This window comes from Equus caballus, chromosome 15, assembly GCF_041296265.1.
Source record: "Equus caballus isolate H_3958 breed thoroughbred chromosome 15, TB-T2T, whole genome shotgun sequence".
Lineage (NCBI taxonomy): Eukaryota > Metazoa > Chordata > Mammalia > Perissodactyla > Equidae > Equus > Equus caballus.
The window spans coordinates 102624069-102651228 of record NC_091698.1 but is presented as its reverse complement, the minus strand read 5'-3'; the positions used below and the strand labels follow the sequence as shown (position 1 = coordinate 102651228).

Below are 27160 nucleotides of genomic sequence, written 5' to 3'. Positions count from 1 at the left end.
TTGTTGCATGAGAGAATTAATAAAGAACCCAAGATACGTTAGCAAGGCAACTGCTTTGGATTAGTGGGAATTTCTGAGGCCCCATGAAACTGCAGGGCTCAATCTACAGGTGAAAAATATGACCTTGTGTCCTTGTTAACTGTTCCAAAACCAACCCTGAATATGCCTGCTCTCAGGCTGGGGACCTGTATTAGCCATTCATTTCAGCCAAGTCTTCGCTGTAACAACATGACAGGACCCAACCTGTGCCGTGGGGAATGAGGAATAAATTCCAGTACCAATGTCACTGTTGACTTAGCTGTGAGATAGCTGACGAATTAAAAAACAAAACAAACAAACCTAACTCAGCATCCACAACCTAAATACAATTTCTAGACTTAATATGGATTCCTCGTACCACGACATATGTGCCTTTGAATTATAGAACTAGGATCTTTTAGACTTTAAAGAAAAGTTTCATGATTAAGTAACATTTTACAGATTATTATTAAAAGTTTTTTGTTAAAATTACTATTTCTTGTTTCACTGCTCTTCTTTTCACCTCATCTCATCCTCAGAGGCAACCTTTTCCAAATTTTTTAGCTTTTTCTGGACCTTTAAAAAACATTTATGTGCCTACTATCTGATTAGTCAATTTTAGATATTATCTCTCTGAGTCCTATTATGGCATATGAGAATTTAATTCTCTTATACTATCACTCCCTGCTTTTCTCTCTCCAATCCTCCCAAATCATAATTTTGAAAATTTTTGTTAAATCAGTGTTCAGTGTTCTTCTTATTAGGCTATGCAAATAGCCTAGTATTATCATTAGCTATTATTCATAGGTGAGTATTGTAGTGCATTATGATTAAATTTCCTTTATGTTTTTCCTCAAGTTAATAATAGTTTTATCATTTCTTTAGATTTTCATCCTCTTTGATCATTCTTTCCACATCTTCCTCTTTATCCCATTTCCTGCAAGGTCAGTCCCATCAAGTGATTTTTCAGTTCATATTTCCTTCTTGGAGACTCTCCGGAGACCTCCATTCTCTTCCTTTCAGGGTTGGCTGCTTTCTGGGACAGCTGAACAGCTCTCGTCCTGGACTCCCTGTCACAGCCATCCTTGGAATTTCCCCCTCTTGAGTAGGATTCCTGCATTCTGCATCTTATATTGAAGCATATTTTCTAGCTGTGTCCTCAGGTTAAGGGCATGGTTTAATGGTGTAGGGACTACAAAAGGTGTAGGGACAACACCTTGGTGAGTCTGTCCTGAGTGTCACAGCTGGCACCTGGCCAGGCTGTCCTCCGTACATGTCAACAGTTGTTATCTTGGGATGCCCCTTCACTGTCATCCTAGAGAACCATTTTTGGTCTCATGTTGGATTTCCTCTTTTCTGTCTTCTTTTTTCTTCTTTTGCTTTCGTCAGCAATTTCCTGAGGAAGTAAGTATGAGAGGTAAACTTTTTGAGACTTAGCATGTTTGAAAATGCATTTGATTGTATAAAATCTAAGTTGGAAGCAATTTCCCATCAGAAATTTGAAGGCATTATTCATTATTTTTTCAGGTTTCGGATTCCTTTTGAGGAATCTGAACTCATTCTGATTTTTTATTCTTTGTACACAAACCCCTTTTTCTCTATGAACTCCTTTAGAATCTTCTCTTTGCTCCTAGTGTTCTGAAGTTTCATGATGATGCTTCTTAGTAGGTATTTTAGACCGTTTCTGTTGCAACAACATTGCATAACAAATGGCATCCAAATACCAGTGGCTTTTCTCACTCCTGGGTCTGTAGGTCAAACACTTGTGGCTCTGTGTATATTTATGGGTCAAAGTCAGGTGCTGTGTTTCTCATTTTGAGACCCAGGTTGAAGGAACAGGAGCTGGCTGAAGCAGTGGTCTTGTGCAGGGAAAAAGGTGGGAGTGAAAGGGGTCAATCCAAATGACACTAGCACACCCAAAACCTCTGGCCGGATGTGGAATATGTTAAATTCAGTTATATTCCAGTGTTCAATCAAGTCACACAGCCAAGCCCAAAGTCAGAGGGAAAGGATGATTCTCTGCCCACAGCCAATAAGGCACGGGTGGGGAGGGACGGGAGAATCATGGGCCAATCATACGTTTCCGGCCAGGTGGACCTGGTTTCACCGCCTGAACTGGGTAATGATGGGCCGTTTCACTTTGGAAGCTCATGTCTTTCACTTCTGAGAAATTCTTTTGAATTTTGAATAATTTTGTTAATGAGGAGGAAATCTCCCCGCCATATTCTTTGTTCTTGCTTTCTGGAACTGTTATTTTCACAGTGCTGTACCTCTTGGATTTATGTTCCGATTTTCTCTTCTTGCCTATTGTTCAACTCATTAATCTTTTTTTCTACTTTTCTGTTCACCTTTATCTTCCAACTCTTCTATCAAGTTTTTCATTTCTGAGATCATATTTTTATTTTTGAAGAACTCTATTTTTGTTCTCTGAACGCTTCTCTTACTTTTTTGGAAGATATAATGTAGTTTGTTTTTATTTTTCTTTCTGCAAAATCTCTGTTTTGTCTAAATTGTGTTTTCTATGCGTTTTCATCTCTTTCATCTTAGACTATTTCTTCAAAAATCCTTGGTTATCTGCATGTATTTTAAAAGAGTATTAAGAACCTGGGTGCAAACACTGGGTGCTTGGCCAGAGTTTGTCAACTGCCCAAGCATTTCTTGGAGAGCCCCCGATGTCAGTGTTTCTAGGTTTCTCTTCTTAGACCGACCAGATTTTTTTTTATAAGACTTAGAATCTTGTGCACGGAGAGGGAAGTCTAGCTGTCATGGCATCACGGTCGTGAGAGCGAGCTGGGAGCCTCAAGACCGCAGGTGCAGGAGGCTGATCTCCACAGAATATTCTTCATGTAGATGATTCTGTCTTTTACCATCTTCAGAGAGTAAAATTCCCCGTCCTCCATGGGGACGAAGGGCAGTTGCTCAGCGGTGTGGGGAGGGAAGTGCACGGTGCTGTGGGTTATTGTGCCTTCTGAGGATTCCTGGTGGACGTGAAGTTGGTTGTTGTCTTTTTCCACTGACTTGTGAGGGTTTGGCTTTCTTGGATCTGTTCAGTCAGTTATTCCTCATCAATTTGCTCTCTGGTTACCAAAATGTGGAGTTGTTTCCTTTCCTATTCTCCCCATTTTTGTGAATTTATGTCTTTTAAAAAATCTTTTCAGGTTGGCCCAGTGGCGTAGCAGTTAAGTTTCCGTACTCTGCTTTGGCAGCCTGGGCTTTGCTGGTTCGGATCCTGGGTGTGGACCTATGCAGCACTTATCAAGCCATGCTGTGACAGGCGTCCCACACGTAAAGTAGAGGAAGATGGGCTCAGATGTTAGCTCAGGGCTAATCTTCCTCAAAAAATAAAAAGGAAAAAAATTAAATAAAAAGGCTTTCTCTTTAAAAGAAAAACTTTTCAGTGTAGTTTTAAAGAAGGAAAGAGAAGAGGCAAAAATAGATATGGGTGTGTTCAATCTACCGTTTTTACTTATAAGGAACAATCATTTTTTACATTTGTCTTTTATCCAGATTCTTATTAGAGGAGCAATAATAACATCTGCTTGAAATATCTTCACTCTGAAGGTTTTAGGGGAGAAAAATAATATACTGCACTACAGCAATTTTCCAAGAAGCCTAATCCTTGAACATCATAATAAAAACAGCTATCAGTTATTGCATTACCATAATATTTCAAGTGCTGTCTTGACTGATTTACATATGTTTTATCTATTCCTCTGTAAGCTCAGGTTTTTTGTTTTATTTTATTTATTTTCTTATTGCAGATAAAGGATTAGGGAAGAAGGAAGTTTAAAGAAATTCATCCAGGACACTCAGTTGGTGAGAAGTGAGTTGGGTTGAAATCCAGAACTTGATTCAAAGACTTTTCCTTGTGTTCTCTCTGACTTTTCCATTTGTTAATGAATGTACCTTATAGATAACTAAATAAAAGTGTGCATTAGTAGAAGTGATGAGAGAGAGACGAAATCAAATCAGCAATTTATTGACGATCTACGTGGAACAAAATTATGATCAGGATGAGGAAAAAAGGTGATGGCTTCTTCCATCAGTGCCGCCACCCCCATTTCTGTTACATTCCAACTATCTCCAAGCCAAAGCTGCATTAAAGTTCTTCAGTGACAGATGAACTTTAAAGGAAAAACCCATAAAACTAGTTGTTTTTTTTTTTAATATCCATGAAACTGGTTGATTTTCCCTGAAGCTCTTGAGGATGAAATCAGCACTTGCTGATTACTCCATTGAGAGCAAATGAACTATCTGTTTAATAGACTGCGGCCAACATGAGCACCTCGTGGTCTGATTCAATTATGAGAAGAATTCAACTTTGACTTTCTTTACTGAGTGTTAACAAGGGTGGTTCAGTCCTTGGAAAACATGTCCCTAGTTTTTTCTTTGGTTTCCTAACTCATCGTTTAAGACAGAAAAGATAGTGTGTAGAGTTGTAGCATGGAGTCCACCACTGGACAGACCTTATTTTGGGTTCCAATTTGGCCATTTCCTAGATATTATTCTTGGGCAAGTTGCCTACCTTCTCTTAACCTATTTGTTCATCAGGAAAAAACGGGAAAGTGAGCATTATTTTACACACGGGCTTGTTTTGAAGATTAAGGCATTTGTAAAGTGCTTGATACAATACTTGGCTTTATTGATATTGTTATTTATGTTCATTCTTTTAGTAATTTATTATTCAGTATATGATGGGCAATGCAATAGAAACTGAGTATTCAAAGATGAATAAGACTTGATTCCTTTATTTCAAGTGGGTGAGAGACTAGTGGGAGAGATAAGATAGAAATAGCTCACTGTAATTGTCTCTGTAAAACTTACCACTGCTCACAACTTACAATGCTATCCACACACCACCGACTCCCACATTTATATACTCAGCCCAGATCCTTCCTTTTAGCTCCAGATCCATATATCCAACTTCTTGTTCACACTTGGATATCTCAAGGACATCTCAAACTCAGTACATCCAATACTGTACTTATAACCACTTCTGAACCTGGTCCTCTTGTGCTTTTCCCATCTTCACTATAGAGACACTATCTCCCAGTTTCATAAACTAGGAATCCAGGAATGATCCTTGAAATATTCCTATTTGTTACTCTCCTACATCTAACCATAAACAAATGTTCCAAATTTAACTACAAATCTTACACAGATGTGTTCATGAATTGTTCTTGTCTATTGCCAACACCTTAATATAGCTCCTGTCATTTCTTACCTATATTTCTATTATAACTAGTTACTAGCATGTTATCATGGTATCTCATATTCATTTTCTGTATCACAGCAAGAAAACTCTTCAATGTCTTTTTACTGCTCTTAAGATGAAAAGCAAATTCCTTAACAGCCAATACGGCCCTGCTGACTCTGTTGCCTGCCCACACTTTGGGGTCTCATTCTTCACTTTCTCCCCTCTTTGCCCAGCGGCTCTTGGCCTCTTTCAGTTACGCAACTGTGCTGGATCCTTCTCACCACAGGGTCTTTGAATGTGCTCTTCCTACTTTTTGGGAAGCTCTTGCCCAACTGCTTTGTCTAATTAACTCTACCTCAACTTCAGACAGCAGCTTGAGTGTCATTTTCTTTTTTTAATTTTTTGAAATTATTTAATTTATTTATTTTTGAGGAAGGTTAGCCCTGAGCTAACATCTGTGCCCATCTTCCTTTACTTTATATGTGGCATGCCTCCCACAGCATGGCTCGACAAGCGGTGCATTGGCCCACACCGGGGATCTAAACCGGTGCAGCCTGGGCCACTGAAGCAGAGCGTGCAAGCTTAACCGCTGCACCACTGGGCCAGCCCCTCAAGTGTCATTTTCTGAGAGAACACTTTCTTGACTTCCTAGTTTGCTTGTAATAAGATCTCAAACAGACAATTTATTTTTCTTCAGAGCATGTGTCTCTATGAGAGATTATTTGATTGACGTCTCTTCACCAGTCAATGAAGGCAGAATGTTCTATTCACTGCTATATCCCTCAAGGTGAGGACAGTGCCTAACACAGAGGAAGTGCTCAGGAAATATTTACGGGCTGAATGGTGACTGTGATGTAGTGAGAGGAAGGACTGAGCTTGCTTCCTTTATTTTATAGACAACTCAGCAGAGTTAGGTGCCCAGTAAATATGTGCTTAAATGGACGAATGAGTGAAAGATTCAATGAAAGAACAAAATGCTATGCTGCAGGTAAGGTGGGGATACCTGGGGAAGCATTGAACCTGGTGAGAGCAGAGGGGAGGGTGGGCAGGAGGCCCTGCCAGGGGTGAGGCTAACCCAGCTGCCCAGGAGCACGCGCCATTGGCCTGGTGAATGGAGTGGCATGAACAAAGAGAAGAGGAGGCCTGGGCTGTGGGGAAATCCTCAGTGTTTCAGCCTGGTTAGGGAGTAAGATGTGAGAAAAGGAGGTGTCTACTAGTCTGCTCCAAAGAGGGCCCGGAAGAAATTAGAAATAATACCCCATGAGAAGATGTGACAGCAGCAAGGATGAGTCAGGAAGAAACCAAGCAACAGTGACTTCCTTTGTGTGTGAAGCGTGGATCTCACTTGTTTGACTTCCATGAGCTCCTGGGTGCTTGATCAAAACAGAGTTTAAACTGAGCTTAGAGAGGAGCCCACACCAGCACTGAGATGACCAGAGGAATTGTCCTTGTGCTAATGTGATTAGTCTGAATGGATAAAAGATGAAGGGGCAGTATGAAGAACTGGCCTCATCTTTATAAAATCAAGACAGAAAAACTTAGTGCTGAATAAGCCTAAGGATTTAATACCTGTTTCAGCCCGGACAGTCAAAACAGGAGTCGGAAAGCAGATTTCTCTTGCACCTTCTGAGAATGGTTGGAACTCCACTTCACCATCAGCATTGCCCTCAACACCTCCTGAGAGGCTCAGCACGGATCCTCTGAGCACACAGACCTGGGCAGTTTAGCCTACACGGGGCATCCATCCCTCCATCCTCCCCGGTTCTGCCTCTTGTGGTTTGGGACCACCATACATGCTGGCCAAAGGCACCACAAGTGACTAATGAAACAGCTGATACTGCCTCCACACTTATGCTCTCTGACAGCTTGTGTTCCCCTTTCCTCCACCTTCCAGATTTTGCCTGGCCCAGCACTCAAGCAGTCATGACCCTCTGTGCTCCTATTGGCTCCCCCAGGAACCCCATCCCAGAGTTGATTTTCCTTGCCTGTCACACAACCTACCAAGCAGGCCTGCCTTGTCTTCTTAAGGTCTCAATCTTAAATCATAGAGATTTTATGCAATTCTTTCAGTTTTCAACACACAGGTCCTTTGCCAAGGATTCAGATGTGAGTTTATGGAATATGGAGCTGAGACCAGTGAGTGGTAGACACTGAGTTTTACTCAGAATTGCTCCTCTCTTCCATGCCCGGGCACTTTCCTGACACCAATTTATGCAACCCAACTCACCCTTCAGTTGAAATGAGTTCTTTCCCAAGTAGTGGTACTTTATGCAAATAGAGCCTTTACTATTTAGCCAGGAGTGGTTGGATTAAAAGATACAGTTTCAATGCAAATACAAACGTCCACGACACCTTAGGTAAAGGTTTAATTTAATGCACAGGGAAAAAACACAGTAGTTTATTTAAGGGGACTTCAAGAACAATACTTTACAGCTGTAATGTTTTATAGCATGTACCATCTATTTATATAAATTATATTTTATCCTCAGAGCAACTTTAGAGGGGAGAACCGGATATACAGATGTTTTCCTTAGAGTTGGTCATTTTCAGTTAGTATGATTCCTTCCAATTCTATGTTTTTCTGTCTTTATTGCTCATCATTCACGTAGACTAGTGTTTCTTTAATTTCTACAAGAACCCATCTTTGCCTACTGGCAGTTCGCATTCTTCTCATTTTCTGTCACGGCTCACCTATCACTCTTTCCAATCAAGGCCTCCTTATTTAGTCCCATTCTACCGCTGCAGAAGTTGCCCCTCGCTGTTCTCATATTTCCCTCCTGCATCCTAACTCCATGTGCACCCGTGCTCCAGTTGGTCCCAAGGAACCTTACTCTGTCTTCCTCACCCTGCCTTGCCCTCTGCAGGTAAACACCGCCTCCTTAGGCCTTCCCTGCCCGCGCTTGCTATCATGTGGAACGTCATTACTAGCTGTCAAGAAAGACCAGATGTCTGGAATCTGGAATGGTTGATGTTTTATGGGGAGTCTTCTGAATGCAGAGGTGCCACAAATGCCTTAGGAGCTCATGCCAGTGACAGAGACAATAGGAGAATATTGTCAGTTCAGGTTGAGATCCAGAAGATTCTTCTCAACAGGGGCTCATCCCTTGGAGCTACTCATGCACTTTGCCTTTCCAAGCTTTCTCTTGGTCTCCTTATTGTCTAACTGCTACTATGAGCACATAGTACACATTGGGTAAATGATTACTGATTAAAAAGATAAAGGTAACATATGTTTATCTATCTATGAACATATTTAATATAGAAATAAAATAAGATCGAATCATTGGAGTTACATTAAAAGCAAAAAGAAAAGAAATAGAGTGTGTTGGCCCAATATTGCTTGTCAGCTTGGCATAGATGAGCTCTAAGATTTGCTCTGAATCTACGGTTCTGTTATTTTCAGCACAGGGAGGTTTTCCTTCTCAGTTCTTTAATGTGATGGAATTGGATTTCTCATCATTTTCAATAGAACTGAAGACTCTGCCTTGTTTATTAGCTTATTGAGCTGGTCAGAACATTATAAATTAGTGAAAAGCAAAGCCAGACAGCATATTCCCCTGCAGTATAAAAAAAAATACAATATTGTTGATAGTATACATTTCTGAAATTGCAAAATATGTTTGCAGTTTTGTGAATTTTAATATAGAATATCACAAGTACAAAAACTACTTATAATACATAGTATTTAAGAATAACAGTAAAAATAAACTCCTGAGCTTAAGAAATTTGCCCACTCCCCAATCACAAACTCCATCTTCCCCTCAGAGGAGGGTGATACATCATCGGTTGTATTTTAAATTCTTTGCTTTCCTTCATAATCTTATTGTCTATCATCTATCTATCTCCCTAAGGATATATTGTTTAATTTTGTATTTTATTAAATTGATTATACTATTTATATTATCATGAAACTTAACATTCAGCATTATTTTCCCTCAATATCATATTTTTGAGTTTCATCCATGTGGATGTGCACAGCTGAGGTCCATGCAATTATCCTGGTGTATACGATATTTCTATTTTGTGATGACCTCACAACGTATTTATGCAACAATCTATCAATGCTTCTGTGAACATCTTTGTTCATATTTCCATGGCTCATGTGCAAGAATTTCTAAGGCAGTTTCTTAGATGAAGAGTTGCTTCATTCAGCTTTCTAGAGAGTTCCAGAAAAACTTCCAGAGTGACTGTGCCAATGTGCACCCTCACCAGCTAGTAAGAGGTGTGCCACTGCCCCACAACCTCCTCAATACTTGGTTTTGTTGGAATTTTTAGTTTTCTATTCTCGTGGTTTCACTGTGGTTTGATCTGCATGTCATCACCAGCTGACGAGGCTGGCACACCTCCTTGCTATAGAACAGGAACATGACCCAGTCATGATAGCGGCTGTGGGCCTGAGGTTTCTATGTCCTCATCATACTCCCTCCCCTGGGTGGAAAAATATGCATCTGAATGAGGCAGACATGAGTTTGCACCCAGCTCTGCCTGTCACTAGAAATATAATCTTGGCAAAGTCCCATATCCTCCCTAAGCATGAGAAACTCTCAAATGAAAATAATAATCCCCACCTTGTGAGATTGTTTCGAGAGGAAATGAGATGCTGATGGATATATATCCCTCACCTTTTGCCCCATTCTCCTAACTCAGGACCAGTCTTATCTGATGGACAGTGGTTGGATGTATACAGGATACATGTCTGAAATGTTTTAACATGCACCCACCGATGCTGGAGATTTCACCATTAAAAGCTTCAGCAGCTCATCCTCAAGCTAGGAATTTTTATAACTTAACCCTCTTTGGTCAAGGAAACCTTGAGCTGCTGTCAGTCTCTCACCTAGATCTCAAGATACAGACCAGAGATAAATGGAGAGAAGGTAAATCTAGTAACCCAGGAGGAGGAGTGGTGCCCTGGTCTAGCTCAGACACAGGCAAGGTCCCCAAACGCAGTAGACCCTGACATAAGAGAAATAAAGATGAGTACAGGGCAGGGTAAGGCGAAGAAGCATGGAGAGTATAGATGCATGAATAAACCCAGGAAGTTAAACTAAGGTGAAAGCAGAGGTGGACGGGGGTCAGATCCTGAGCCAACACAGCAGAGACAGCAAATCTGTGCAGAGGGTAGCTTGAGAATCTGACTCCATGAAAATCATCACTCAGAGTCAGCAGAGGCTGACAAGGAGTTAGGCGGAAAGTCAGTCAGGAAGTATTCTTGAATCCCAGCTGTGAGTCACGTGCCTTCCTAGGCCCTGGGAATCTGAAAACACTCTTGATCCCCACCTCTTGGCACTTAGAAGCTAGCAGTGAATTAAACGCTAAGCAAACCACGGCAGATGGTATAGCATGTATTTACAACTGTCTAAAGTAGCAAAAAGAAACGGGAGGATTCTAGAAGAATGTAGAAGAGCAGTACTTGATCTAGTAAAAGCATTTCTCAGAATGAGCAGGGAGAAGTCAAGTGTGGTGGAACCTTCTAGAAAGCAGCCAGTAAAGTAGACATGGTAAAGGAATGGAAAACAGTTTGATTAGTGACAAGGGAGCATACTGTTCACTGAGGCTGGGTGGCAGCTGAGGCCAGATCATACAGAGCCTCTTGGGCAGGTACAAAGATGCTGGGCTTTAGTGCGAGAGATGCAAACCTATGGGTGATTTTGAAGTAGAGACGTTTCAGGCTGTGTCTTGTGTTTTAGGAGAGCCCTCTACTGAAAGACGAGGAGACCCTTTGAAAGGTGATGGTTGTAGTTTAAGTGATCTTCATGGTAGCCTGAAAAATAGTGAAAACATATGGCAAAATTATGCTAAAATTTCAGATAGCTCCAGAAAGTTCTTACTGTGAATGCAGCCTGTCCTATGTTGCTTCTTAAGCACTAGCTTATTCTTGTAATATAGTAGACGTTTTTAAAATGAAGAGACTTAAACTACTAATGTTTATGTGTTTTAATCAAATCTTCTTATTTTCTATATGCATACATGACCAAAACTTGAAGGAAAACAGAATGGTAGAGAAAAAGGCATTGGCCTGGGACTGAGAACAAATGTTTTTCGATCCTGACTCTGTCATTCATTTTCTACGTAACTTCACTTAATAAACATGTCATGGCCTTGGCTCTTCTTGTGTGAAATTATGGGATTTGCACACAATTTTTTTCAGGTTCCTTCTAAATATAAAATTAAATATGAGTTTAGAAATGTCAAGTTTGTTTCTGTGTAATATTATAGCATGAGATAGATACTTGTCTCCAGTTCCAAATTATTCAGTGTTATTCTAAAATCACAAAAGCAATAAAACCAAGACATACGCTGTTTCATTTATGAGTTTGTTTAATTGGAGAATCTAGGTAAAATGCAAAGATCATGTAATGACTTTAGACAGTAAAGGAGAATATTTCAAGCTAAGAATTGTATTAATAATAATATAGGCCATGATGGAAATACTCCTCAGTGTTCAGTGCCACCACTCAGAGCTGGATACCCACGATGGTGTTAATCCAAGACCCCAACAATCAGCACCCAAGTGCCTGAATATAGGACATTGTAGTTTTCAAAGGGACTTCACATTCATATATTAGCACCCTTCACCCCGTTACAACCTCCAGACAAGGTGGAGCAGATCCCCCACTGACATCTTGTGGAGAAGCAGCTGAGGATCAGTAAGAAAGGAGGTCACTTGACTTTCCAAGGTTGAAGAGACGGTGAGAGGTAAAGACACGGATCTGGGCCCAGGGCTCTTTGCAAGTCTCATAAGGCCTTCATGATTGAGTTGGTAGAGGAGGGATTCAAATCCATCCGCAGAAAAATGAACCTCATTCACACATGTACACACTGCTACGGACTGAATATTTGCGACCCCCAAAATTCAAGTGTTGAAGCCCTAATTCCCAGTGGTGGTACTTGGAGTAGTGGACTTTGAGATATAATTAGGTGCATGAGGATGGAGCTACTCTATGGTGTATGTTATAACAGCCTGACTAAGACACACATGCCCCAAAATTTTACAATAAATTCAGATCACCTTTTTTACCCAATGTGTACTATGTGCTCATAGTAGCAGTTAGACAATAAGGAGACCAAGAGAAATAAGATTTGGCCTCAATCGTCGAGAAGATCACTGTGCAGTTGGGAGGGGAGACCGTACAATAGCAATACAACAACCCATTTGGTAAATGATAAGGGAGAGAGAAGTGTCTGTGAGCACAAAGGATGAGCACCTGGTCCAACTTGGGAGCATAAAGGAAAACTTCCTGGAGAGGAAAGTGATGCCCAAGGCCTTGCAGGAAGCAAAGAGGAGGAGCAGTCCTCTGGGAGAAGCAGGTGAAAGAGAGTTTCAGAAAAGAGACTCGATTAAGAAAAGGAAATGAGGCAAGAACACAGCATCACAAGTCAAGGAAATATCAAGTATTCTGCGTTTTCAAGAGAACCTATTACATTTGCCAAATGATGACAACAAAAGAGAGAACCCCAGAAAGATTTCTGACCTTTATTTTTGTCCGAGTACCTAAGAACCACAGCTGGGAGCCCTTGGCTAGCAATCAGGAGACAATTCGCATCTTGTTCTGCCACCTACATGCTGTGTGTCCTTGGGCAAGTCCCTTGAAATTCACTGAAGGTCATTTCCTCATGGGAAATGTATGGGTCCTTCTCAGCACCCAGCACAGGATCTGGCCGGAGGAGGATGAGTCGTGAAGTTGCAATGGGATGACAGACCCAGAGTATTTTGGCCAGTACCCAGGCTGGGAGGAGTATTCTAATAGCATGTTGGGATGACAGGGCCAGTCCTTGCTGAAACGTGCATATGCTGACTTCTGGTGACAATGACCACAGCAGGAGAAATGCATTGCCTGAATGTGACTTAAATACATCATGCTGCTTAAACTCTAGTCACAAGAAAGGCAATTACACAGCGCAGAACATCCCCAGTGAGATTACGTAGGGTTTGTTCACTCCAGAGCCTCCACTACTCTCTTAACATCACAACCATTTGAAAACCATGTTGTCTTCATATTTTATGAGGTAGTTATTATTAACAGCATTGCAAGATGAAACACTTGTGACCCAATGAGCTGGAATACTTTGCTTAAAGCCATAAGATCTCTAAAGAGGGGCACAGAGGTTGAAGGGGCACAGAGGTTGAAGTCCTAGCTAATACCCAGTGTCTTCTCCACTGTACATAGGGGCTCCAAACTTCAGGAAGCACGATAGATTTAACAAATTAATTGATGCTATTGCCCTGCGTGTCAGATCACTTTTTGCTTTTTAAGCCATTTCTAGCTGAAAAACCCTAAGGTTATTCTGATAGACAAGCTTTGTCCCAAATGTATTGTCCCTAGTGGCAAAGAGCTCCTCCCCTGGGGTGTGGCCACCAACCAGGGCAGTCTTGACAAGCTCCTGGGGAACGAAGCCATGTGCTGTGTGTCCACTCTCACATTGGTGACGTAATGGAAGCCTGGAGAAGCCGATAGAGGAGGAGAGAGAAGACAGGGTGAAGGGGGAGCCTTTCAAGGCTGTTCCAGCTACATCTGTTGTTCTTTCCATCAGCTCTGAAGCTCCAGCAACAGGTTTCACAGAACAGGGAGTTGGTCTCTGAGGTTCTGACGGCCGCATTGCAATGTTTTAGGTTCCCAGTCAGCCACCATGTTCTCTAGAACATTGGATTATAATCTTATTTTGAAGAAACCCAGAGTAAGAAAAATTTTACATTTTAACCCAATGCAGACAAATGCAACTAAAAGCTTTACACATATACACACAATTACGTGATGCACTGTGGCTTGAAATAAAGTACTCTATTTTATTTCATTTTTAAAGAATTCTGGTTACAACTCAGTCAATAGATGTTGTGGCCCACTGCATCAAGGCCTGACATTTGGAAAACACTGCTTTAGAATAACTCAGAATCCCTGAATCCCTACATGCAGTCCACATAGATCTCTGTTCACTCTGAAGGGGAGCAGAGCTTGCAGCCTTTGATGGGACCCCTCCTCGTAGTTCCCTCGCAGGCTGTGCAGACTCTGCAGTGTGCATATTATGACATTCTCATCTGTGTACATCTCTTTTTCCCCTATTGAACTGTGAGTTCCTTGAGAACAGACCTTGGATCTTATTCTTTTTACTATACCTCATACCTGGCCAGTTGTGGGATGTAACAGGGGTTTAACACATCTTTGCTGAATGAATAAATGTGAGGTCCCACTCCTGGTGCCATATTGTGTATGTGTAAGGAGTGGGGGTCTTTCACAGAGCACACAATGTGAAAGGGGCACCTGTCTCACACTCCACTTCACCCACACCCCTAACCACACGCACTAACCCACGCATCTCCTGACTCCCTTCCCCGCTTTATTTTTCTCTATAGAAGTGACTGACATCTAATATTATGTACATATTACTTACTATTTTGTTTATTGACTGCTTCTTCCATATCTTATGGGGCTTTTATGTTTTTTATTCACTACTCAGTAGTGCCTGGAATATTCTGGGTACTCAGTTAATATTTGTTGGGTAAATGTAGGAAGGAAGAAATCAATGTTTATCTGAAATAGTGGCTGTTGAGTCTTAGGCATTCACTTCATGCTGAGCATTGAGAGTCAACCCAACACTCTCCAGACAGGATGGAGGAAGATTAGGGTCCAAGGCTAGTCCTCTGCTAGAAGAATCCACACTTGGGTGCACAGTGAAGGGTCCTCTGTGGGTCCCAACCAACTCACCTCCCAAGTGGTGACAGAATTCCTTAGGCTTTAGCAGTGGCCTCTCTAGAGAATTTTTGACCCACGTTCTTTAGATAAAGCAGGGAGGGACTAGAGTGAGTCATGTGCTAATAATATGAATCCCCTTCACCCAATATTCTCTTAATAATCATCCAATGATGTTTTTAGGGGAGTGCTGTTTGAAAGAAGGGCACGATAGTATTAATGAATGTATTAGAATAAAATAGTTTAAAAACTCATATTTAAAAAGCATTTATGAGCATGCTCTTGAATGTAACTGATCAGGATAGATGTCATACATTTCTTAGGATAAATTCTTCCTTCTTCTTTCCATTGCTCCTTCCCTCCATTTCTCTTTTATAATCATTTGCTCTACAACTTAAAGAGCTCCCAGGATAAAGAGATAGAAGGGCAAGTATATAGTACAACATGGTAAATGCTATAATGGGGCAGGTAAAAGGTTAAAGATGGGCCCACTACCTAGAAAATGAAAGGCTCTGTGTAAATAGCAAATTATTTTCATTTAGCTTTCAGGCTCGTTGGGCCTCAGAGCCCTGGAGACAGTCCACAAAAAAGAGATAGGAACGATTTCATAAGGTTTATCGATGTGCATATCCAATGCGGCATTTAAGGTTGTAATCGTTTAGAGAATAAAAACAAACATCTGCATTCTTCTCCTTCAAGCAAAAGTGCCCAAGTGTGGAATATGCCAGATGACGCTGTTACTTTATTCAATTGATCAAATGGTTTGATCAATAGGTTGAAGACTGAAAAAAAGAAATCAATATACACAGGGAGAATTTAAAACTCTGTTTATATAATCAATTGATTAGGGGATTGATTTGAAAGATACAGGCAAGAGGAAAGGACTTAGAAGCAAAGCAGGAAAAAAGCAGTTCATATATTTTAGTGAAGAAAGAGATAAATGTGGACTGGGATATGTGGCATAAAAAATATGGAAAATGGAAAAGTAAGAGTAGAGTTCAGATTTTTAAAAACATGCTTTTAATAGACATGTATGATATAATATGCTGTAAAAACATAGATATTTTTATTGTCATTTCTAGTTGCTTGCATCTTGACAAGAAACATTGGGCAGTGGAGAGGGCTCAGAGTTTTATTTTAGAAGATTACATCAGTCACGATCCCTAATTAAAAGCAGCAGAGAACAACTCTAACTTCAATAAGCAGAAAGGAAATCTATTGAAAGGACACCGGACTGATAATTTAAATCAAATATTCAGACAACACGGTCCTCTCACTGTTTGCCTGTTTCCTCCGGTGTTATAAGGAGCCCTAAATGGCCCAGCTAAATTAATTCAAAATATTATTGTTTTTCCTTGTGGAAGCATTCCTCCCTTGAGTACCACAACCTTGAACTAAGCAGAACTAAGAACTAAGCAGAAACTAGCATCACAGAGTAAGGAATCAAATTTTTTTCGAGTGTGTCATTGAGTGTGTTAATGAAGGTTTTATTTCCATTCTGCGTTGATTCCTAGAACCACGCATCCCGGCTATGGGAGAAACAGCTATGCCGTTTGTGGAGGACACCCTCTCCAAACTCAAAAGGTTTTCAACCTCAATAGTTCATTCCGGTTTAACAAAGCAACTCCTGCTGGAAATGGGGTATGTGGTAATGCTAGTGGATCTCATGGGCATTGACTCATTGCTTTACTTCTCTCCAGGGAGTAAATTCTTGGGGTGAAGAAATGTTACGTGGCCTACCAGGATGGTTTAAAACTCTCTATACACCAGGAAAACAGTCATTACCATTTGGCATCTGAGCCCAGTGGAACTTTTTAGATAACATGTATCTTTAAGTCGGAAGGAAGAATTTATAGAAGTAAGAATAAAGGGATGGGAAAAAAAATTTTACTAGAAATTTTGATGAAAATTTAAATATAGCCTACCTTTTGGTTTCAAGTGAATTTTGGCACAGAAATATCATAAAAGATGAAGTAATACTCTCACATGTCCTTTTAACAGAGTGAGGTGGTCCAGTCTCCTGGCACAAACTGTAGGGTGATGAAGTCCTTTCTGTTCATGAAAAACTCAATAACGATATCATATTTCCAACTGAAGTCCCATAGTTTGAGATGCCACTTACATAACCCATTTCACCATCAACGTGAATCTAAAGCTGTGTTACTAATTATAGATGGCTATCAAAATTTAAATTATTTGAAACTAAATATAAAAATCCAGTTCCTCAGTCACACTAGCTAAATGGGAAGTGCCCACCAGCGCCACGTGGCTAACGGCTACTTTCTGGGCGGTGCAGGTACAGGAACGTTTCCCTCATGGCAGAAATGTTATCGGACGGCAGCGGTGAGGAGAGCTCCCACCTGTGTTTTGCATGCATTTTCTGCTTTGTTTAAAAATTGTGAAATGCCTTCCCCTGCCATTTTCTTTTTCTTTGCCATTGATGGAAGAAATTTTTCATGGCTCTATCAGATTTCTTTAAGGCTTGTGAGCAAAGACACTGGCTGCCTTCCTGTTGGTCTGTCTTTTCAAGGATGCTTTTATAGTGAACAACCTTGAAAGACAGAAAGAGTTCTCTCTCCAAAGAGAAGGGAAGGTTTCTTTACTGTCCAGGATGATAAAGGTAATGTTTCTCTTTGGGGACAAATGTGGGTTTGCTTATAGTCCATTATAAAAGATTTGGTCTCCCAAAGCTTAAGGTTCCTAAGCTCCAATGCAAATGCACTGATTAAGCAGTATTTAACTGGAGTCTTCTACAAGGCAAATGGTTAGAACTGCTCGAGAAAGGAATTTCAATGCACCCTGATGATATACAGAAGGTCCAGGCATCTATGGATAGTGATCAAAAGACAGGCACATGCCTCTCCAGGTGAAGTACCTATTCAACTGAAGACAAGTCACTACCCTTTCAGTAAGAGAGAGTTCAGTGTGATTAGCCCATCACAGGCTGGTCCCCCAGAATGTGCTGTGTTAGAAGCTCATGGCTTATCTTTGCTGCTGGCAGGTTATGCACTCAAAAGTAGCAGCCTTCAAGTCAGCTTTAGTGAAGGATGTTAACGTTTCCTGGTGGAGGAAACAGATTTAGGCCTTCCAAAAAGGCATAGGTCTGCGGTGGATGGGCAGGTTGCACATGACACATCCTTGTCAACAACACTGAATCTTTGTTTTCTTCTTGTACTTTTCCCAAAAAATTTCTGACTTCTCAGCTTTCTTTTAGATGGGCTGGAATTATAGCCCAGACTTATAAAACAACTGGTCAACCAGTTAAAGCTACCTCTAGTTGCTCCAGATAGCACAGTGAAACTAAAACTTTTCTGATTTCACCCATGTGATAAACACAGCCTAGTATGCAATTATACTTTTGTCTCCTTAGACTAAGCCAGGGCTGGCAGACTCTTTCTGTAAATGTCTAGATGGGAAATATTTTGGGCTCTGCAGCCTATGTAATCTCTGTCACAACCACTCAACTCTGCCATTGTAGTATGAAAGTAGCCCCGGACAATATGCAAACAAATGGTCATGGCTGTGTTCCAATAAAACTTTATTCGCATAACCCGGCTGCAAGTCAGTCTCTGCCAATGGACGATATTTGCCAGGTTATAGTCTGAACTCCTCAGACGATATTCTGGCAAGTTCTACTTCGATTGTTACCAAAAGAAATTAGCAAGAACTTGCAATTATGTTAGTTCTGGAAGAATCTGGAAGATTCTCTTCTACAATTTATGTTGCTAGCAACCGTGGATCTAGAGTATGTAGGGATCTGACTCTTGGTACAGATTTGTAAGTGAATAGTACCAGTAATGTTGGGACACAAGATAAAGTGTCTTTCCCTCAGAAAGACTCTCTCTCAGGTGAGGGGTTTCTAGGGTCTTCAATCCAGGCAGGAAATAGTGCCCCCAGTTTGTAGGAGGACATGCTTCGGCTGCCAAGGGAGGCTTAGGAGAGGGGAAAAGGTGAAGGTATTCTGAGTTTTCCATATTCTCAGGTATGCCCTTTCTGACTCTTGGAGTCTCCTATTTTCCCAGTTAATGCCCTCACTTTCCTGGTTAATGCCTTAACTTTCCCGTAAGAGACTTCAACATAAATTCATTGTACAGCGAACTAGCCACCTGAAGGATTAAAGTGTGTCGGGTTTTCAGCTGACACCTCCCTGCAGCTGAACTGGATCAATGATTCTTTCAGCATAGTCGTTAAAAGTCCCTGGTGCTCAGTCCATGTCTTGCCCAAAATATTTACGCATTTGGATTTTTCATTTACTTTTTGTAAGCGAGACTAACTAGCACCATTGTAGGTGTGTAGTCAGTTGGCTTGAAAGGACTTGAACTCCTCATAATTTCTAATATGCTTGTGTCAATGATCACTATTTCTCTCAAAGCCTCGACCGTCATGTGCATTTTGTTCTAGATGACTACAATTAATCATTTCATTAGGTGCTTTATGACGTGCTACCGGAGTCTTCTATAAATACCAGCTGAATATTTGTTACCTAACCACAACAGGCCCAAATACCAATTCCTAGTACTTTTATTTCCATGGGTCTGTTATCTGTAAGTACTCTTGGTACCAGTCTCTATATCTGGCAAAGTAATCGCTGGCCTCTGAAAGAAGCTGCTAACGCATGATTTAACCCGACAGGAGATGCAGTGGATGTGCACCTGGGAGCTCAGAGAGAGGCCAAAGAAGCCAGGAGAACCAGGTCCAGAAAATGGGGAGCGACAAGGACCCAAGCGGGGAGCTGAAACCACAGTCCAGAGCAGGCCTCTCAACCCACTCAGTAAGGACCTTGTGGTCCCTGCAGGTGGCCACAGACACAAACGCTGGAGTCTGTGTCCAGATACAGTGTTAGGGACGTAAAGTCCTTTCTTTGCCAAACAGGTCTGGAATGAACAGGTAGGTTGGAAGGGTAAGCAGCCGCCTTGGTTAGAGAGATCCCTGACTCTTGCTCCTGTGGAGAAAAAAAATTCTGATCAACTTTCCTGCCAAAAGTTTTGTTTTTAAATAAATTTGAATGGCATTTATCAATGATATTAAAAACGTTTTTATCCCAAATTAAAAAAAATTAATGTATTTCTTTATAAGAAGAATATAGCCTAAGCTACAGAAAATATTCCCTAAAAATGTCAAGCTGTATTTATAGATCATTCATTCGATATAGAACATTCTCCAACATTTCCTCCTACGTGAGCGGGAATGACGTGGTTGCAGAGATGGGTGTGGCCATGAGGTTTCCAGAACACAGTCACCAGTATTTCTAAGAGAGTAGATCTTTGTTTAATTAGAATGCCTTTAAACAAGGCTACAATGTGTCTCCATGTTCCTCTGCCTCACAGCTGACCATTTTGCTCATTTTCCATTGTCTTTTAATACCTAAATTTCACTTCTTAGCCCGTACACTTAACAGTTTCTGCTAAGGAGAAGTTTAAAACTTTTCATAGCAGCCAGACCAGGACTCAGAATGTCTGGGTTCTCTCCTTTAGCCTGTGCTGCTAATTGGTGCCGTGTCCTTGGTAAGTGACCGACGCCGGCTGGGGCGAGTTTTCCTACTCAGAAGAGGAGGCAGCCCCTCAGAATTACGATTCTATAAATAGTCTTTTATGAGGGCTCTTAACATGCCTGCTAGGTTATCTCCATCACTTGATTACCTAGCATTTTGCTTCTTTAAACAAAATTCCAACAAATGTTCCTTTGAGTAACTCCTTTTTCTAGCCTTCGAGAACCTCCTGTTCAGCTTTATCCTGAAGAGCCGGCTTCCTGTGCTTCTGTGGGATGGTGAGGCCTTCCATCTTTGAGAGTGGACTATGGAGCGGTCCGACCAGATTGTGATTATGGCATCTAATACGATGAAGCTCATTTCAGGAAAACATCAAAAGGGGAAATTTAAAGCAGAAGTAGGTGTAAATTAATATTTTCATCTCTTGATCTGCCTGTGTCCTCTTAGCTTTATTACATATTTAGGATCACAATTAAACCCCATAGATATTTTGCTATATTCTTTTCCACTCTTTTTCTTACTCTAGCCCTCTCGTTTTATTTATTTGTAATTAATTAATTAAAATCAAGTAGAAAATTAGTTTTCAAGGTGAGTGGTTAATTTTTACTTTCTCAAGATTATGCATATATACTCAAAATAAGTCAAATAACATGGTCAGGCCCACCTACTTCTGATTTTAGTCTCCCAAAGAGTGATGTTTTGAATTTTATTATTTCAGGAGTTACAGTCAATATTTCTAAAACAGCACGCTGACGTTGCCCTTTCGCTCTATTTTAAGGATTACCTAGTGTCCCGCTGCTATGGAACAGGAAGGCAAAGCTCTTCCTCCCCACCTTCTCACTCATTAGCTTCCTTTCTTCTCGCTCCTCCAATGCACTTAAAATGGCAAATGTCAATTTTTACTTAAATCCATATTTAGTGTCTATATTATTATGTTTACTTTATTTATAGCTGAGTTATGTATTGATCATATTTTTATGTTATTCCCCCCTCCTAATTAATAATTTTCCTTTTTTCTTTCTTTTGCTTGGTTGTTTATGTACTAATTCAGCTCCAAACTCTTTTCCAGAATATCAATCTCTGAATCCATTCAACTGCATCAGGTGTTCGATCACCCTTCTAATTTTGGGATACTTTCAGCCTCCTGATGCTCCCTGGACACAATCGCACCCTAGGGTGGCTCTTCAGCTCATCTCTGTGAGCTTCATACTGCACCGTGTCCTTCGTCTCTCTACACTCCCAGGTCACCTGTTTGATCCTGTGTTGTCCTTTTCATTGGTTCACTCTCTTAGTTTGCTAAAGCACATCCTCTGACAACTTCTTAAGAAAGGGTACATGGGAGTAAGCTTAAGATTCACACTTGATTTGATAATTTGGTTAGTATGCAATTCTGCGTTGGAAATTATTTGCCCCACACTTTAAAGGCATCCCTCAACTGTCTTCGCGCTTCCCTTGTTTTTAAGAGATCCCAGCATCCTGGCAATTTATGATGCTTTGCAAAGGACTTGTTATCTTCAAATGTTGGGTGGAACTTTAGCTGAAAATTTATGATTAAGTATAAGGTACTAAGATGATAACTGGAAGCTCTTTGCATAGCTGAGATTGTTCGGTGATGGACTTCAGACTGTGCTTTGCTCTAGGGGGGCCATTTCACTGAGAGACCATCAACAATGAGGTCTCTGTTATTTTTTCTTAAGGTGGGTCAATTTCTGCACGAGGACTATTATACCCTGACTGAGGCAATAATGCGGCCCACATTATATCTAAGTAGTCTTCTCATGCTTGTAAGGAGACGGGGATAGATCTCTTTGGTTAGCATTTTGATTTTTACTTGTCATCCTCTTTTCAATACTGACCCTGCCCTTACATCCCTGTGTCTAGACTTTGCATGGTTTAATCTTTGCTCTCTTCTGTTTGGAGAGGACCAGGCCTGCTGGGAGGAGACCACTGCATGGAGCCACTTCTGGTCGCCTTGCAGTCTGCCTTGTTTTAGTGCCAGCAGCCCTCCCACGGCCAGGGACTGGTGCATGCCCAAATCAGATTTTCCTGGGGATCCGCCATGTGAATCATCCTCCTTCTAAACTTGATTTCTGCTGACCCAAGTCATCTATATCCATTACCTCCCGTCCATCAGTTTCCCAGCTTCCTTTTCTCCCTAAAATGTATTGCCATTGTCTCTTCTCTAATTCTCCTTGTCCTTGACAGATCATGTCTTCCATCCTTTTATTCCCTTTGGTGTCATTTTAACAAAGCTTCCGGAATGAGTGGGCATGGGTGCACGTGCTCCACTTGCAGTGTTTAAACAAAGCCCGTGTGCTCCCTTTCTGATTATTTAAGCCCTCATACGTTAAAACTGAGGCAGTTGCTTCTCTTCTCAGTCTCATCCTCCTCCCTCCTTCCCTATCTTCGAAGATTCGTCAGCTCTCTCAGATTACTATTGCAGGTAGTCAAGCCTTTGTAAACATTTTTCTACACATATCTGTGTCTATAATAATATATAGCCTTATGTACTTTCAAATTTGCATTAATGGTACCATAATGAACATATTCTGCAACTTGATTTTCACTTCACTTGACTTTGGTGAGATTCTTGTATGTTGATAAATATACATCTAGTTGTTTTATTTTGACTGTTATATCATATGAATTACTAAAAAATTATGTACCTATTCCTCTATTGATGGCATTTCAGGTAATTTTTAATTTTTTTCTGTTCCAAATGATGCTTCATCGGACATTCTTTCGTTTACCTCCTGGTTCATACAAGTGATCTAAAGTGCGCCTGGGTGCAAGATCTCTGGGTCGCAGGAGAGGCTCATTCTCAGCTTTATTAGATATCATCAAATGACTCCTCTGGGGGTTGCACTGACTTCTAGGTTTCTTCTGTGTTCTCTTTAAGTAGAGGAACCTCCTACATACTTTTCCTCTTGTGCATATTTTTCCTTTTGAGGTAGGTTTCAGAGCCTGGTATGTTTTACATGTTTCATATTTGTGAACTAAAGAAATAAATTAATTTACTGTAAATGAAGTTCTGGGAAATACAGAATTGTTCAGTAGGACAAGGATTGATGGTGAAGCTAAACAAGTCTCGGTTTAGAATCTGGTCCTCTTACTGGGTGATGTTGGGTGAGTCATTCTCTTTGAGGCTTGGACTCCTTATCTGATACAAACAGGCTTTGTAGTTTTGGCTGAATAAATAAAGTAAATCTTTGTAAAACCATTACCATTGGGTATTTTCCAAATGAAAGTTTTAATTATAATAACTGTTATTATTACTACAAATTACCCAACAGTCCCCCTCAAATGACAGTTACAGTGGTTTTTTCTTTTTAGTTCAGACACTGCACCTCTGTAAAGCCCTTGATGTGTTGCCCATGAGTGATCTGTGTGTAGTTCCCTTACTGAGATTGCTTATGCCCTGGAGGGCTGTGGATGGCTCATTTTTGTCTACAATACTCAGTATGACCTGACATACGGTAGTTGCTCAGTAATTTCTCTTACAGCAGAAAATTCTGTGAGAGTAGTCCATGCAATGGAACAGAATAGACAGCCTAGAAAAATTGACACCTATATTGTCAACTAATTTTTGGCAAAGGTGACAAGAATACACAATGGGGAGAGGATGGTTTCTTCAGTAAATGGTGTTGGAGAAACTGGGTATATACATGCAAAAGTGTAAAATTTGATCATTATCTTGTAACATACACAGAAATAAACTCAAAATGGATTAAAGACAAAATGTAACACCTGAAAACATAAAACTACTATACGAAAACATAGGCAAAAAGTCCCTTGATGTTGGTCTTGGCAATAATTGTTTTGGATATGACATCAAATCACAGGCTACAAAAGCAAAAATAAACAAGTGGGACCACATCAAACTAAAAAGCTTCTGCACAGCAAAGGAAACAATCAACAAAATGAAAAGGCAATATATGGAATGGGAGAAAATATTTGCCAACTATATATCCGATAAGGGATTGATATCCAAAATATGTAAGGAACTCTTACAGCCCAATAGCAATAAAACAAATAACATGATTAAAAAATGGGCAAAGGATCTCAATTGGCATTTTTCCAAAGAAGACATACAGATGGCCAAGAGGTATACAAAAAGATGTTCAACATCACTAATCATCAGGAAATGCAAATCAAAACCACAATGAGAGATCACCTCACACCTGTTAGAATGACTAACACCAAAACAACAAGAGATAATAAGTGTTAGTGAGGATGAGAACAAAAGAGAACACTTGTGCACTGTTGGTGAGAGTGTAAATGGGTACAGTCATTATGGAAAACAGTATAGAGGATCCTCAAAAAATTAAAAATAGGGGGCTGGTCCGGTGGCATAGTGGTTGGGTTCATGCACCTGCTTTAGGGGCCTGGGGTTTGCGGGTTCAGATCCCAGGCACAGACCTAGCACCATTTCTCAAGCCATGCTGTGGCAGCATCCCACATAAAATAGAGTAAGATTGGCACAAATGTGTCAGCAAGAATCTTCCTTAAGCAAAAAGAGGAAGATAGGCAACAGATGTTAGCTTAGGGCCAATCTTCCTCACAAAAACAAAACAAAACAAAACAGAAAATTAAAACTAGAACTACTATATAATCCTGAAATCCCATTTCTGGGTATGTATCCAAAGGACATAACATCACTATCTCAAGGAGATGTCTGCACTCCCGTGTTGATTGCAGCAATATTGACAATAGCCAAAATATGGAAACAAGCTAAGTGTCCATTGACAGATGAATGCATAAAGAAAAGGTTATATATATACATATATATATGTATATATATATATAGGTATGTGTAATGAAGTATTCTAAAAAAGAAGGAAATCCTGCTATTTGCAATAATGTTAATGAACCTGGAGAGCATTATGCTATGTGAAATCATCTAAACAAAGACAAATACTGCATGGTATCATTTTATATGTGGAATCCAAAAAAAAAGTCAAACTCTTAGAAACAGAGGGTAGAGCGATGGCTGCCAAAGGCCAGGAGAAATGGGGGAGGTGTTAGTCAAAGGGTCCAAATCTTCAGTTACAAGATGAATAAGTTCTGAGGATCTAATGTACAGCTTGGTGACTATTATATACTTGAAATTTGCTGAAAGAATAGATCTTAAGCATTCTCATCAAAAAAAAAGGTGACTATGTGAAGAGGTGGATGTGTTAATTAACTTGCTTGTGGAAATCATTTCACAGTGTAGGTGTATATCACCAAAGTGTATACTTTACACCTTGTTGTATATATTACAATTTCATTTGTCAGTTACACCTCAATAAAGCTGGAAATTTTTTTTTAAATTAAAAAAAATAAGAAGTTTCAGCTCCCCTAAGCCCAAAGAGTGGAATTAAAATCCAAAGTGCAACCAGGAAAGGATCAAATGTTCCAATAAGCATCACCCTCTGCTTGTCCCGAAGGCTGGGGCAGAGCATTTGGATAGGAACCACACATGGTTGCATTTCTATCTGGAAAATACAGCAAAGGCTCTATTGCCCAGAATAGTCAAGTTAGAATGGGTTATGAATAACTGAATTTCTGGTAAATTTGCCCATCATTTCCATTATTCACTTGTAGTCTTAGCCATTTGATTTTGAAAATACTTTTCAAACTCATGTACCCACTTTCTTGCGTTAGAATGCATAATTTAGTGCACTGTTAAAACTCACGCTCAGTGGAGCCCTGGTAGTCAAGAGGGGGGTTTGGCAGATCCTACAGAAATGGGCAAGAGTGTAGAGAGGAAGCCAAATGGATGGGTCTGGGGCTAACATTGACATTTCAACCAGACAGTCTGTGAGTTATTGGGGACTATTCCGGGCCTCAGAGTCACTTTCCTTGACCTCAGTAATGACTGCCTAGAACTTTGCCTAGGGATATATAGATGGTAGAAATCATAGCCCAGGATATAGCGAGCCCAAAATAGCCTCTAGAATTTTCTTTTTGTTGCTGTTGTTTTTATCCAAATCATTGAGATTTTTGAATGTGGTTTTTGCATTTCTCTTCCATTTTCTTCAAACAATTCATTTAATTGGGCCTCCAAATCATCTCCCTGGGCAGAAGACGGTGAATGCCCAGAGTGGGTCATTCAGGGACGCTGGGATTGGAGAGCGATTGGGACCATGAGAGAGAGCAGATGCCTCCTCTCCTTCGTCATGCCTTTCTTAGATACTAAGCATTCTAGCAGCTTAAGCATAATCAGCAGGTAGGTGGAGTCTGAAGAAAGAAAAGAAGTGGATTCAGAGAGACAGGAGTAGGCAAAGACAAAGGTCTTTGACTTCTTAAAGGCCTCACCTGAGATCTGCGTGAGCCCGCCCCATGCCCCAGGTGACCCACAGGTTGGCACCTCTGAGCTGCATTTAATGACCAAGAGTCATTGTCTGTGAGAGAGTTACACTGAATCTGAGATGAGAGAGACAAGGATTACATCTCCACCTCTTGCCTGTTGATGTTTCGTGATATTAATAAACAGTAAATCCCAAAGTGTTAAAGTTTGATACTCTGACACATAATGCAAAGCCCATTTATGGAATTTCAAGCCCCAGGAACCTATTACATCAAATAACACAGGCAGAGTTTCCAAAAAGACTTTCAATGTAAAGGATTTCAAATAGACTTTTGGTTATGCTTTTCTAAAGATCAACAATAAAAGTTTATGCTGTGAGGAGTACAGCTTCTATGCAGACAGCCAGGCAAAAACAGCCCCACGCCATGCTCTTTCCTTCTACCTTGAACGTCGAAGGGATCTATATGCCGGTGAAGGTT

At 40.5% G+C, this 27160-nt stretch overlaps 1 long non-coding RNA gene across 1 annotated transcript in view; it reads left to right on the top strand.

Annotated features, from left to right (window-relative positions):
• The window catches only part of LOC138917769 (uncharacterized), a 42669-nt gene extending 22712 nt beyond the window's left edge, over positions 1 to 19957 (top strand). The window contains exons 4-6 of the long non-coding RNA XR_011426217.1: positions 3780 to 3841; positions 16416 to 16542; positions 19534 to 19957. This is a non-coding gene — a long non-coding RNA (uncharacterized lncRNA). The remainder of the gene's footprint in view (positions 1 to 3779; positions 3842 to 16415; positions 16543 to 19533) is intronic.
• The last annotated feature ends 7203 nt before the right edge of the window (positions 19958 to 27160 follow it).